Here is a 13679-nt window from a genome sequence, read left to right as displayed (position 1 = left end):
TTAAGTGGGAGCTAAATAATGTGTACACATGGGGACAGAATGTAAAATAATAGACTTTGAAAGGGAGGTTGAGGCAGGAGGACCATTTGAGGCCAGGAATTTGAGACAAGCCTGGCCAACATGGTGAAACTCCTTCTCTACTAAAAATGCAAACAAATTAGCCGGACATGGTGGCTGACACCTGTAATGTCAGCAGTTTGGGAGGCCAAAGTGGGTGGATCACTTGAGGTCAGGAGTTCGAGACCAGCCTGGCCAACATGGTGAAACCCCATCTCTACTAAAAATACAAAAAAATTAACTGGGCATGGTGGTGCATGCCTGTAATCCCAGCTACTTGGGAGGGTGAGGCACGAGAATCATGAGCTGAGATTGCACCGCTGCACTCCAGCCTGGGTAACAGAGCAAGACTCTGTCAACAAAAAAAAAAAAAAAAAAAGGAGGAGGAGGGCGAGGGATGAGAAATTACTTAATGGGTACAATGTACACTACTACACTCAAAGCCCAGACATCACCACTGAGCAACCAATCCATTTGACAAAACTACACACCTGCACTTGTACACATTAAATTTATACAAAAACAAAAAACAAAGGCAAATCAAAAAGGAAAATGAAACAAAGTGATCTCTAAACAACACAAACAGTAACTGATGAACCCAGCTGCGTATCGTGTCAGTTCCAAAATCACACAGAGACTAATTGCTTTCGAATGACCCTACAACACAGTATTTTGATCATATATTCTCCAGTAGGGTATAAGCTAAGGACAAAGAAAAACACATGAAATCTTAGATGGTACCCGGTAGTTTTATTGTTAATAATGATGCTGGTGTTATTATTTTGAAACTCATGTCCATTTCTCAGCTACCACTTGATACTAATTTTTTTTTTTTTTTTTGAGATGGAATTTTGCTCTGTCACCCAGGCTGGAGTGCAGTGGCATGTTCTCAGCTCACTGCAACCTCTACCTCCTGGGTTCAAGCGATTCTTCTGCTTCAGCCTCCCAAGTAGCTGGGATTACAGGCGTGCACCACCACACCTGGCTAATTTTTGTGTTTTTAGTAGAGATGGGGTTTCGTCATGTTGGCCAGGCAGGTCTCAAACTTCTGACTTTAGGTGATCCGCCTGCCTCAGCCTTCCAAAGTGCTGGGATTACAGGCGCAAGCCACTGCATCCGGCCAGTGATTTTTAACCTTTATCAATCTGATAGACAAAAAGATCATTTCATTGTTTTAACTTCGTTAATTATTAGTAAATCTGGCAATATATTAGGAAAACAATGACAAGAATAATTTGATACAAAATGCACAAAATCAGACGTCCTCGAAGATCATTTTAGAGGCAGCATGAAGTGAGGGCAGCGCTGGCGGTGGGGGCTGGGTGTGGAGAAAACCAGCCAAAGGAGGACTCATGGGATCCTGGAGCTTTTGACTGGGGTTCACTTGGAGCCCAGACTCAGGCCGGTTCTGACAGGAGCACCTGCCAGGCCTCAGCTTAGGGGCACAAGGTGGGACACATGGACTGGGTGTGTGGTCCCAGAGCCTAAGAGGCACCAACAGGGGGTTCTCTGCAGAGACTAGCGTCTGGCCAGGAACTGCTTTTGCACAAGGAGCCAGAAGTAGTTTGCCCCAGTAAGTGGGGGCCTGGACTCACACAAAGCATTGCACCACGGATGGCCAGAGAAACTCAGAGAACCTTCCTGCGCTTGTTAACATACTCTCTCACTTCCTCTGTAGCCTCCGCCAAGCCAAGCAGTCAGCTCCTAGGACTCCCCTCCCTCCACCTGAGGCTGCTTCTCCTCCCTTCCTCAGGAATCTCCAGCCTCCTGGGGTTTCCCCTCCCCGCTGCCAGCTCCAGCAGGGGCTGTCAACGGCCTGGGAGAGAGAAGTGGGCTTCCTGGGGCCACCTCCCTGACTTTGGAGTGTTCAGAAGGTGATGGAGTGACCACCAGGGGGCAGTGTGGACAGGTCTCCATAGGACTGGTCAGGCAGACTCCTTTGCAGAGACCTCGCAGGACAGGAGCCCTCCACACACCTTTCCCACGGGAGCTTCTCCCTCCACCCCGAGTCACTACTATCTGCTTTCCTAGAAGGCACTTCTTTACTTTTAATTCTTCTCCACTCTCCAGGTACCTGATATTCTCACATGGGGCACTGTAATTTGTTTAATTCATTTAAATTGATTTCATGTAATTGGGAGATCAAGATTGTTCAGTTGCAAGACAAAGTCTTAACTTGAACTCTCAGGACAGGGGTGGGTCCCTCAACTCAATGCGTGAGTGTTGCTGCAGGGCTGTTGGGCCATTTTCCACCTGCCATAGATCATATTCTTCATCCAAGAAGAGGGAATATTTAGAAACTGGCAGTACAAAAACAAAGCAAAACAAACAAACAAAAGAAAACCAAAACAACAAAAAACACCAAATCACCAAAAACAAACAACAACAAAAAAAGAAACAAACAAACAAAAAAAGCCCAGAGAAGTTGCTACTGTAAATAGATGTGTGTATACATGTGGCTGGTATGAACCTTATCCACAAATTCAGTTTTGTGGGAAACATCACATTTATTTATTTAAATCAAGTCATATTGGACTCGGGCATGGTTGGAGGTTCTTACCCCACCCCACTTCCCAAGGCCAGCGCACAGGCAGGGCCTTGAGGTCACCCTTGGGTCTAAGTGCCCAGACCCAAGCCTTTGTGGTCCCATCATGTGGGCACTGGCATCTTTGCTGAGGTTAAGAATTTCAAAGCCGGGATCCAGCCCATTTAGGTAAACCCGAAGTCACTCTCCCAGGTGGCCCAGTCATCTTCATGAGAACAAGAGCCATGAGCCTCAGTTCCCTGCCTCAAGAGCCTCCGTTTAACCCTAGGCTTGTGGACAACTCTGCCTCTTCTTCTCTCCCCTCAGTGTCACGGTCCCTGTCCCATCCCTCTCTTGAACAAGTACCACAACCTCCCCACCACACACAGGGAAAGGGCCAGCCCTCAGGTTTTTGGCCTGGCATCTTGAATCTCCTCCCAGGCAACAGGCCACAGAGGGCCTGACATTCTCCTGTGAAAAGCTGGGCGGAAGGGAAACACAGAGAACAAACCCACAGAGAACAAACCCGCAGACAACAGACCCACAAAGAAGAAATCCACAGAAAACAAACCCACAGACTACAAACCCACAGAGACCAAAGAAAAGACACATAGACAACAAACTCACAGACAACAAATCCTTAGAGAAAAACCCACAGACAACAAACCCACAGGCAACAAACCCACAGACAACAAACCCACAGAGAACAAACCTATAGACAACAAACCCACAGACAACAAACCCACAGACAACAAACCCATAGACAACAAACCCACAAACAACAAACCCGCAGACAACAAACCCACAGAGAACAAACCCACAGAGAACAAACCCACAGACAACAAACCCACAGACAACAAACCCACAGAGAACAAACCCACAGAGAACAAACCTATAGACAACAAACCCACAGACAACAAACCCACAGACAACAAACCCATAGACAACAAACCCACAAACAACAAACCCGCAGACAACAAACCCACAGAGAACAAACCCACAGAGAACAAACCCACAGACAACAAACCCACAGACAACAAACCCGCAGACAACAAACCCACAGAGAACAAACCCACAGAGAACAAACCCGCAGAGAACAAACCTATAGACAACAAACCCACAGACAACAAACCCGCAGACAACAAACCCACAGAGAACAAACCCACAGAGAACAAACCCACAGAGAAGAAACCCACAGAGAACAAACCCACAGAGAACAAACCCACAGAGAACAATCCCACAGACTACAAGCCCACAGACAACAAACCCACAGACAACAAACCCACAGAGAACAAACCCACAGAGAAGAAACCCACAGACTACAAGCCCACAGACAATAAGCCCGCAGAGAACAAACCCACAGAGAAGAAACCCACAGAGAACAATCTCACGGACTACAAGCCCACAGACAACAAACCCACAGACTACCAGCCCACAGACAATAAGCTCGCAGAGAACAAACCCACAGAGAATAAACCCACAGAGAACAATCTCACAGACAATAAGCCCGCAGAGAACAAACCCACAGAGAACAATCTCACAGACAACAAACCCACAGACAACAAACCGACAGAGAACAAGCCCACAGAAAACAAACCCACAGACTACAAGCCCACAGAGAACAAGCCCACAGAGAACAAACCCACAGACAACAAACCCGCAGACAACAAACCCACAGAGAACAAACCCGCAGACAACAAACCCACAGAGAACAAACCCACAGAGAACAAACCCACAGACTACAAGCCCACAGAGAACAAATTTATAGATAACACACTCACAGACAACAAACCCACAGAGAACAAACCTATAGATAACACACCCACAGACAACAAACCCACAGAGAACAAACCTATAGATAACAAACCCACAGACAACAAACCCGCAGACAACAAACCCACAGAGAACAAACCCGCAGACAACAAACCCGCAGAGAACAAACCTATAGATAACACACCCACAGACAACAAACCCGCAGAGAACAAACCTATAGATAACACACCCACAGACAACAAACCCACAGAGAACAAACCTATAGACAACAGACCCACAGATAACAAACCCGCAGAGAACAAGCCCACAGGCAACCAGCCAAATTATGCCTGCTGTGCATCTCAGCAGACGATGCTGCCACCGTCTGTGTATGAGCATGTGTGTGTCAGACTTTCCCATAGTCTCCAAACTTGGTTTCAGAATAATGCTACCAGTGAACTGAGCCAGCCACATGAGGTCACAAAGCCCCCACTCTGTTCAGCACCTGGGGTAAGTAAGAATATTTTGGAGCACCTAGTGTGGGGAGTAGCCCTGACCCCTTTACATGTCATGTCTTAGTTCATTCTTGTTGCCATCCTTGGAATTGAGACCAACATCATCTCCCCATTTGCCAGACAAGCTGCTCGGGAGGAGAGGGCCACAGCCCCTTATCTCCTCACCAAACAGGAGAAGATCCCCAGTTGCTTTTTTTCCTATGAAAGAGATTCTTTTAAAAACATTTTTTTCATGGAAAAAAAAAAATCTGGAAAAAAAAAAAGAATGAAACCAACCCAATAATCCCATAGACAGTTTTTGTTTTTGTTTTGGATATTGACCCTTCTGGTCTTAAAGCTTGAAACTTAAATTTGTTTTATCTGAGTTCCTTCCTCAGGAAAGGAGCCCAAGTCCTCTCAAAAAGTATCAGAGAACTGACACTCACCAGATCATCTTGTCTAGACAATGAGCTGTCGGGCCCTGCATTCATCATGACTGCTTCCTTACCCCTCCCGAGTTCCTGTTACATCTCTACCCTGCTATATAAACTCCTAATTTTAGTCGGTCCAGAAGATGGATTTGAGACTGAGCTCCATCTCCTGGGCAGCATCACTCAATTAAAACCTTCTTCCCTGGCAATATTTATTGTCTCAGTGATTGGCTTGTTTTCTTTTCTTTTCTTTTCTTTTTCTTTCTTTCTTTCTTTCTTTCTCTTTCTTTCGTTCTTTCTTTCTTTCTTTCTCTCTCTCTGTCTCTCTCTCTCTTTCTTTCTTTCTTTTTTTTTTTTTAGATAGAGTCTCACTCTGTCACCCAGGCTGGAGCACAGTGGCTCTATCTTGGCTCACTGCAACCTCTGCCTCCCAGATTCAAGCACTTCTCCTGCCTTAGCCTCCTGAGTAGCTGGGATTATAGGCACCTGCCACCACAGCTGGCTAATTTTTTTTTTTTTTTTTTAATAGAGATGGGGTTTCACCATATTGGCCAGGCTGGTCTCAAACTCCTGACCTCAAGTGATCCACCTGCCTTGGCCTCCCAAAGCGGTGGGATTACAGACGTGAGCCACCACACTAGGCCTCCCAGTGATTGACTTTCTGTGCAGCGAGCAGCAAGACTTAGACCAAACCCCTGGTGTTTCAGTAACACTTTATGGAACTAAGGAGACCTGACCAGGACCAAGGGGTCTTCTTCAGCTTTCTTGACCTCTCTCCAGGCCTCCTTTTCCTCACATGGAAAATGAGAGAACTGGACCAGGCAAAGGCTGAGGTTCATTCGCCCTAACGTCTGGCCTTTCTCTTTCTTGTGAAACTAGAAAGGTGTGTGATTGTGCATGTAAGCACGTGTGTGTGGAGTGTGCATAGGTGTGGCAAAGTATGTGTGTGCCTGTGTATGTGTGGGGTGTATTACCCATGGGAGCGTGTGTATGTGTGTGGGAGGTTGTGTGTATGAATGTGTGTGTTTGTTTTTTGAGACGGAGTCTCGCTCTGTCACCCAGGCTGGAGTACAGTGGCACGATCTTGGCTCACTGTAACCTCCACCTCCCGGGTTCAAGCGATTCTCCTGCCTCAGTCCTCTAAGTCACTGATATTACAGGCACCCACCACACCTGGCTAATTTTTTGTATTTTGAGTTGAGACTGGGTTTCACCATATTGGCCAGGCTGGTCTTGAACTCCTGACCTCAGGTGATCCACCTGCCTCGACCTCTCAAAGTGCTGGGATGAGAGGCGTGAGCCATCATGCCCAACTAAGTATGTGTGTCTGTGTGTATGCTTATGGGGATGTGCAAATGCATGTGTAAATGTGTGCATGTGTCCGTGTGAATTGTGAATATCCGGGACTTGAGCAAAACTCAGCTCCTGATGCACTTCCTGTTTCCTCAGCAGCCGAGCTCTGGTCTGGCAACGAGTGACAGCACACCCGGGCACCCCTCCCCCCGGGCACCCCTCCCACACCTACTTCCCACGGCATTCCCAGCTCCCATCACTGGGAAGGAGCTGGAATCATGAGTCAGGATAATCACCCAATTCTCTTCGACCTTCCTCAGCTCCTGGTTTGTTGAGCCAAACCCCCATCTCTGGCTTCTCCTGGGCCCTCACCTGGGAAAGAAAGAGGCAACCCCGGAGCCGGAAGCTGCTTCAGGGCTCGCCCAGAACAGCAGACTCACTCAACCTGGGCCCATCCAGGCATCACCTGGGAGCTTCACGCAGCTGCTTCTGCCTGGCAGCAGCTCAATGGTTCTGACAGAATTGGCCTGGGGTGAGGCCTGGCATCCATGGGATTTTTACAAGCTTCCAGGTGATTCTATGGGGAAGCCAAGGTGAGAACCCCTGTCCTAGAACCAGGGGCTGGTGGGGAGCTGTGGGTGGAGAACATTAGTGCTCCCAGAGCCTCGGGGTTGGTTTTGAAAGGAATATAACACATTTTTTTTTTTCTCACATAGACATACAGAGGAGACGTTTTAAAATAGACATATAGAGAGAGATGTTTCAATAAAGAGAGGTTTGGGTTTATATAAGTAAAAAAGATAGAAAATAGGGAATGAGATTAGGCTTCCCCTTGCTCTCAAAAAATGGTTTGAGAGTCTCGGAACTGGTTCCACTCTGTGATGAGCGATGAGTACTGTTCCCCCAACTTTTGGCTGTCAGCCTTCCAGGCGCCGGTGGGATGGGACGTCCCTGCCCCTCACGGTTGAGAGGAGCCGTGGGCTTATTCTAGCCAATGAGTGGTGGACGGACGTGATGCATGCCTCTTCCAGGCTGGAGCATTTCATTGTCCAGGTGAGATACTCAGGGACTCGTCCCTCCAGCGCAGAGAATGGCAATGTTTCCCGAGGGTCTGCGGGAGCAACCTGATCTCAGAGCACAGCCCCCAGAGGACCTGCTGCACACATGTGGTGGGGGAAAGAAAGCCAGCTTTCCTTCTGTCTGTAGCCACTGACAGTCTGGGGTGGTTGTTTTTCATGACGAAACCAGCTCACCCTGACTTATACAAAGTGTTTGAGTTATATAGATGGAGAATGAGGCTCTTGGGTGCCTCTGTTCTCACAAAGCAAGAGTCTAGCTACATCCATCTATCGAGGGAGTAGAAAAGGGGAGGTGCTGGCTTGCACACCGTAGACAGCTGTTCAAGAATCAGGACACCAGGCCTGGAGTGATACTTCGGCCACCCTTCTAGTGGAGGGTCTTGAGGCCACACAGATAGGAGGTGGCAGAGACGGGACACACATTGGTCTTCTTACTCACAGTCTGGCCTTGAGCTGTGGGCTGCGAGGACACCACGCCCCCATACGAGTAGCCTTTCCACTCCTTACCTTGAAGGCAAAGTGTTTTTTGGACAAATACCTAATGGAAACATCACATGGGGCTTGGAATCTGTTAGACCTAGCTTCCTGAACTTCTTGCTAGCTGTGTGACAATACACACATTTCTTAACCTCTCTGAGCCTCAGTCCTCTAATTATACTCCCCTCATAGAGTTTCTAAGAGCATCCTGGGGCTGGCACGTGTTGACACACCCAGTATTTGATAGAGCTTGTTAAACATTGGTTATCCTCTCTCCATATTGCACCTCAAATGGTAAGCACTGCCTGTCAGCTTCCATTTCCCCAGCAGTGCCCTGAGTCGTTCAGATGTTCATCCATCTTCCACGGAACTCAGGTTCTTTTGGAGGAAGCCACTTCAAGTCCTGCTCCAGGCTTAAGCCAGTTGGCACATTCCATGCTCTGCCCCATTGCCAGGGTTCAGGAGTGTGCTCGTGACCTAAGCACCCCCACCCCCAGATACATCTCAAGATTCTTGCTTGGACTTCTAGGCACTCAGGTTCCTCTGAGAGGGAATCAAACTTACTTCTCTCCATGTCCTTTCCTCTAGGAGATGCGTCCTTCATAAAATTCTCATCAACACTGTTCAGACATGTCCCACCCCAGCAGGGGACAGCCTGGGCTCAAGCTGGGATCCCTACTTTATTTATTTTCTGCTAATTAAACTTCCTAATATACTCCACGCTAAGTGTGCTTGCAAGGCAGGGGGTGTGGGATAAGCGGCCCTGCCTGACTGGGAGAGGGGCAGCTCCCTGCTGTACTATGTATTAATAAAGAGACACATGCATGGCAGTGCTTGTCTGGGCCTTGGTGGCAGCTTAGGACAGAAGGCACGTGACAATCAGGGTTTCAAACAACCCAGGAAGAACACTGCTTCAGGGAAGACAGCTCAGCATCTCCCTGGCAAAGAATAATGACATTGATAATACTCTCCAAAGAATTTCAGGATTTTGAACAAACAGAAAAGCAACACAGAAATTCATGTCATCAAAACGATATGGCTTTATTGGACACTTAAGGCTTTTACTGGAGGCTCAACAACATAATCCTGCTGGTTGGTTTTACTTCATTGATTTTCCACTGTGTCTAATTACATTGCTAATGCTGATGGTGGATGAGCTACAGCTCTTTTCCTGCCTGTGCTGAGCTTTATCCACCAATGTTTCAGTTCTGTGGTAAGATACTGTCCTAAGCCCCCAACATCTCATGCATGCTGTTTTTTTGTTTGTTTTGTTTTGTTTGTTGGTTTCTTTCTATAAAGAGTTCATAGCCTGTGGAAGACTCTCCTCCGTCACACACTTATGTTCCCTCCATACCAGGCCTGGGAGGAGGAGTCTAGCTTGTGGGGACTGTACATATGCTGTGGCCCATGCAGAACCTAGAGAGGCCGTGACCCCTTCTAGAAGTGATCTGCCCTGAATCCTTCCCTCCATAGGAGGCATTTATTAAATGCCAGGTTCCTGAAAGGCTCTGAGATAGGCACTCCCTCTCCTGAGCCCTCCCTTCCATTACTGCTTTCCTATTTCTGGCCAGAGGTCCCTGGCCCCTCCTCCCTGCTCCCGTGGGACCCCAGTTCACCTCCACGTTTGCTCAATTGCCCTGCACTGTAGTAGTCCATTGGCACTCTGTCTTCTCCTGGAGAAATAGCTGAAGAAGTTTATAGGGTTTCCTGGGCCAGGGCTGTTGTGCAGTCACCGGGCAGCAGGAAATGACCCGTCAGGGCCTAGGAGGGCCAAGGCTGGTGGGCAGGTACAGGGGGAGCCAGCACTGCTGTCCACCACTGTGCAGCCTGGAGGCTGTTTCCCATGACCCTGCTGAGGGGACCCAAGGCACCCCAGGCCACCCACTGCCCTGCCCCCAGCAGGCTGTGCGCCCCGGCTTCCCTCCATGCCTGCTTGACATGGACAGTGCACCCTCAGACCACACTTGCCCTGCCACTGAGCCGCCAGTGAACTGGGAACTCCACAGAGCACAATGACTCACCCCAACACTGTGCTGAGAGGCTTCACCAAACTGTAGCCTGGCTTCCGCCTGCACTAAGCTGCGTCCCCAAAGGCGACCCCAGCCCTGGTTGACCCTTGGCTCAAGACTTTGCAATGCAGCCAAACCACAAAATGCACCTCGTCCAGCTCACCCTGCTAAACCATTTTCAGTAGTTCTCCTCTCACCCTTCTGGAACTTTCCATTTCCACATGGCCCCCGTGTTCCGTTTTTCATTTCCCCTCAAGTCCCTTTTTGATCCCTTTCTGTTCTCTCTTTGAAGACCTCGGTCACCGTTTTCTCAGTTGGGATTGAGCTTGGTCGGTACTGGAATCTCTCCCGCTGCTGCAGCAGTCTGAGGGCACCAGTCTTGCTGCCTGTAACACATGTCCAGCGCTGCTTTTTCTTTGGTGAGTGTCTTAGTCAGTTTGGGCTGTTAGAACAAATGGCTTAGGCAACATACATTTCTCTCTCACAGTTCTGGAAGCTGAAAGTCTGAGATCAAGGTGTTGGCAGATTCAGGACCCGGTGAGGACCTGCTTCCCGGTTCACGAGAAGGACACTTCGTGCTGTGCCCTCACATGGTGCAGAGAGATGGGGGGTCTCGTGTCTCTTCCTGGAAGGGCACTGATCCCATTATGGGGGCCCCGCCATTGCCACCTCATCTAAACCTCCCGAAACCTCATCTAAATCTCACCTCCATACTATCACATTGGGGATTAAGGCTTTAACATGTGGATTTCGGGGGACAAAGGACAAAAGCATTCAGTCCATGGCACATGCCCAGTGCCCTGACTCCTGCAAGTGCCACACCACAGCCTCGCCGGGGCTCTGTCCTGGAGGGGTGTGCCATGGGCCCTGTGTGCCATGGGCCCTGTGTACCATGGGCGAGGCGCACAGCAACCTCCCGGCCACCCCATCAGCGAATGAGTTCCCGGCACCCTGGCTCTCTCTAGTCACCCATCTACCAGTCTTGTTGCTCCTGTGCACTAGAGGACCAGCTGCCTGGGGACTGTGGGCCAACTGTGGCCCCGGCCACCCGTGAACCTTCTCTCTGGCCAGTGGCTGCAATCACATCTTCTCTAAAGATGTCTGAAGCCTAGCCTTGGGGAGCCGAGTTGGTCCTTCCTTGGGTACTGAGCCCTAGGGAACCCTTGAGAGTTCTCTTTGTATCTTTATAGTTTCTTTCTCACCAAGCTTAATCATTTCTTTACAGGAAACTTCCTCTGTTCAAGTGACCGTATGGTTTCTGCCTCCAGCTTCGTTTTTGGGTGCCAAAAGAGAGGCAAGCAAGGACCACGGGGGTGCAGGGGATGGGCAACTGGCAAGCGGGGAGACGCATGCAGCGCACTTAGTGCCTGGTACACACCAAGCCTGGATTTCATTATTTTTAAATGGGTATTGCTATTTTTAAAAGAACAGTTGCAAATATTTATTGTGTGTTTTGCAATAAGTGGGTCAAGATCAATAAGATATTGTTGATCAATTGATCAATAAGATACCTTTTATTCTTAAAAGTCATATTCTTCTGGTTCAGTGGGGAACACACTGCCGACCTGTATTTGCAGTGTTACGTGATAAGTGTTCTCCTTTTCGGGTGTGTATTAGTCTGTTCTCATGCTGTCAATAAAGACATCCTGAGACTTTTTTATAATTTATGAAGGAAAGAGGCTTAGTCGACTCACAGTTCCTCATGACTGAGGAGGCTCAGGAGACTTACAATCATGGCGGAAAAGGAAGCAAACATATCCTTCTTCGCATGATGGCAGGAAGGAGAATTGAAGAGCAAAGGGGGGAAAGCCCCTTATAAAACCATCAGATCTTGTGAGAACTCACTCACTATCACGAGAACAGCATGGAGGTAATTACCTCCCACCAGGTCCCTCCCACAACACGTGGGGATTATGAGAACTACAGTTCAAGATGAGATTTGAGTAGGGACACAGCCAAACCATACCAAGGTGCCGCCAGCAAGCACCTACCTCCACCCCTCCTTCATCCTTGTCCTCATTCTACAATGATTCGGTGAAATCTGGTCCCTGCCTCAGTTTTACAGCCTCCCCATGACTCTGATTACTTCCTGATTAGCTTAAACTAAACCTAACTAGGTTACCCCAGGAAAGCATTTCTGTTCCTGACACCCCCCGTCTGCCTGTTGCTTCCACTCCACCTGTATGTGTCTGGGCACATCCCTGCGTCCCTTTGCTGGCTTCTAGCCCACTCATTTCAAGCGTTTATCCCATGAGTTTCATAAAATTGTAGAAGATCAGGGTTTGAGGCAGTGGTAGGGAAATGATACGAAAGACATTTCTGGATGTATTCTGCCATCCTGCAGATCCCTAAACCACCTCTCCCTCGCCTTTCCCTCCCTCCAGAGAACAGCTTCTCCTTGTCTCCCGTGGAATAGTTCCGCCCACATTCATGGGCCCTTCCTGTACCAAAACTGTGCAGGTCTCACTTCCTGTACCAAACACTTGGCAAACAAATGTCCCGTCCTTGGAAAAATTCTGTTGAATAAAATTTTCTCTCTTTGATCCATCCAAATGTTTACAAAGTGCTACAGAAGCCCTGGAGGAACAAGCAGTTCTGCCTTAGGGATCAAGAAGATTTCACAGAGGGGGTGATATCTGAGCAACAGTGCTTTTTGTTTTTGTTTTTGTTTTTGCTTTTGAGATGGAGTCTCGCTCTGTCGCCCAGGCTGGAGTGCAGTGGCGCAATCTTGGCTCACTGCAACCTCCGCCTCTCAGGTTCAAGTGATTCTCCTGCCTCAGCCTCCTGAGTGGTTGGGATTACAGGCGCCTGCCACCATACCCAGCTAATTTTTGCATTTTTAGTAGAGACAGGGTTTCACTATGTTGGTCAGACTGGTCTCGAATTCCTGACCTCAAGTGATCTGCCCACCTTGGCCTCCCAAAGTGCTGGGATTACAGGCGTGAGCCACTGTGCCCAGCCAACAGTGCTTTTAATTGGCATTTTCTTCAAAGACTTTGATGCCCTGTAGGAGGGGGCCCATGACTCAGCCTCAGCCAATCAGATCACTCCATTCCCTGGGCCACCTACACACCTGCTCTTCCCTGATCCACTGCAATGTCCTCACCCTGAGATCTGAAACAAGAGGCAGACATGGGAGCTGAGTTGTCTTTTGGGAGAATCCTAGTGAGAAGGTTCTCCAACTGGCGCCACCAAGTGAAGGCCTCATGGCAGACTAACCCCTCCCCTTCCTGAGGCTGGGAGGAGCTGCTGTCCTTCTAATTCTGTGAGCTACCTCAGTTGCCTTCCCCAAAATCACACACACACACACACTTGCATAGGCTAGGTAGAGCTCTTTTCTGTAATTGCCAACAGAACACTAACTGTATTTGAAGAATAAGCTGGCATTCTTATGCTCTGGTAGAAATCAAGGTAATTGGTTATGAGAATCAGAGCCCACCTGTGACTCCAGGAAGAGATGCATAAATACCAAGAATGTAGTCTCTAAATTCTTTCTTTAAATCATTTTTTAGAAATGTGATGAGTATATCACACAGGAAAAATCAAATTGTAATGCAACCAAG

The sequence above is a fragment of the Macaca fascicularis genome, chromosome 3 (assembly GCF_037993035.2).
Source record: "Macaca fascicularis isolate 582-1 chromosome 3, T2T-MFA8v1.1".
Lineage (NCBI taxonomy): Eukaryota > Metazoa > Chordata > Mammalia > Primates > Cercopithecidae > Macaca > Macaca fascicularis.
The sequence above is the reverse complement of the archived record's forward strand: the minus strand, read 5'-3'. Positions refer to the sequence as shown.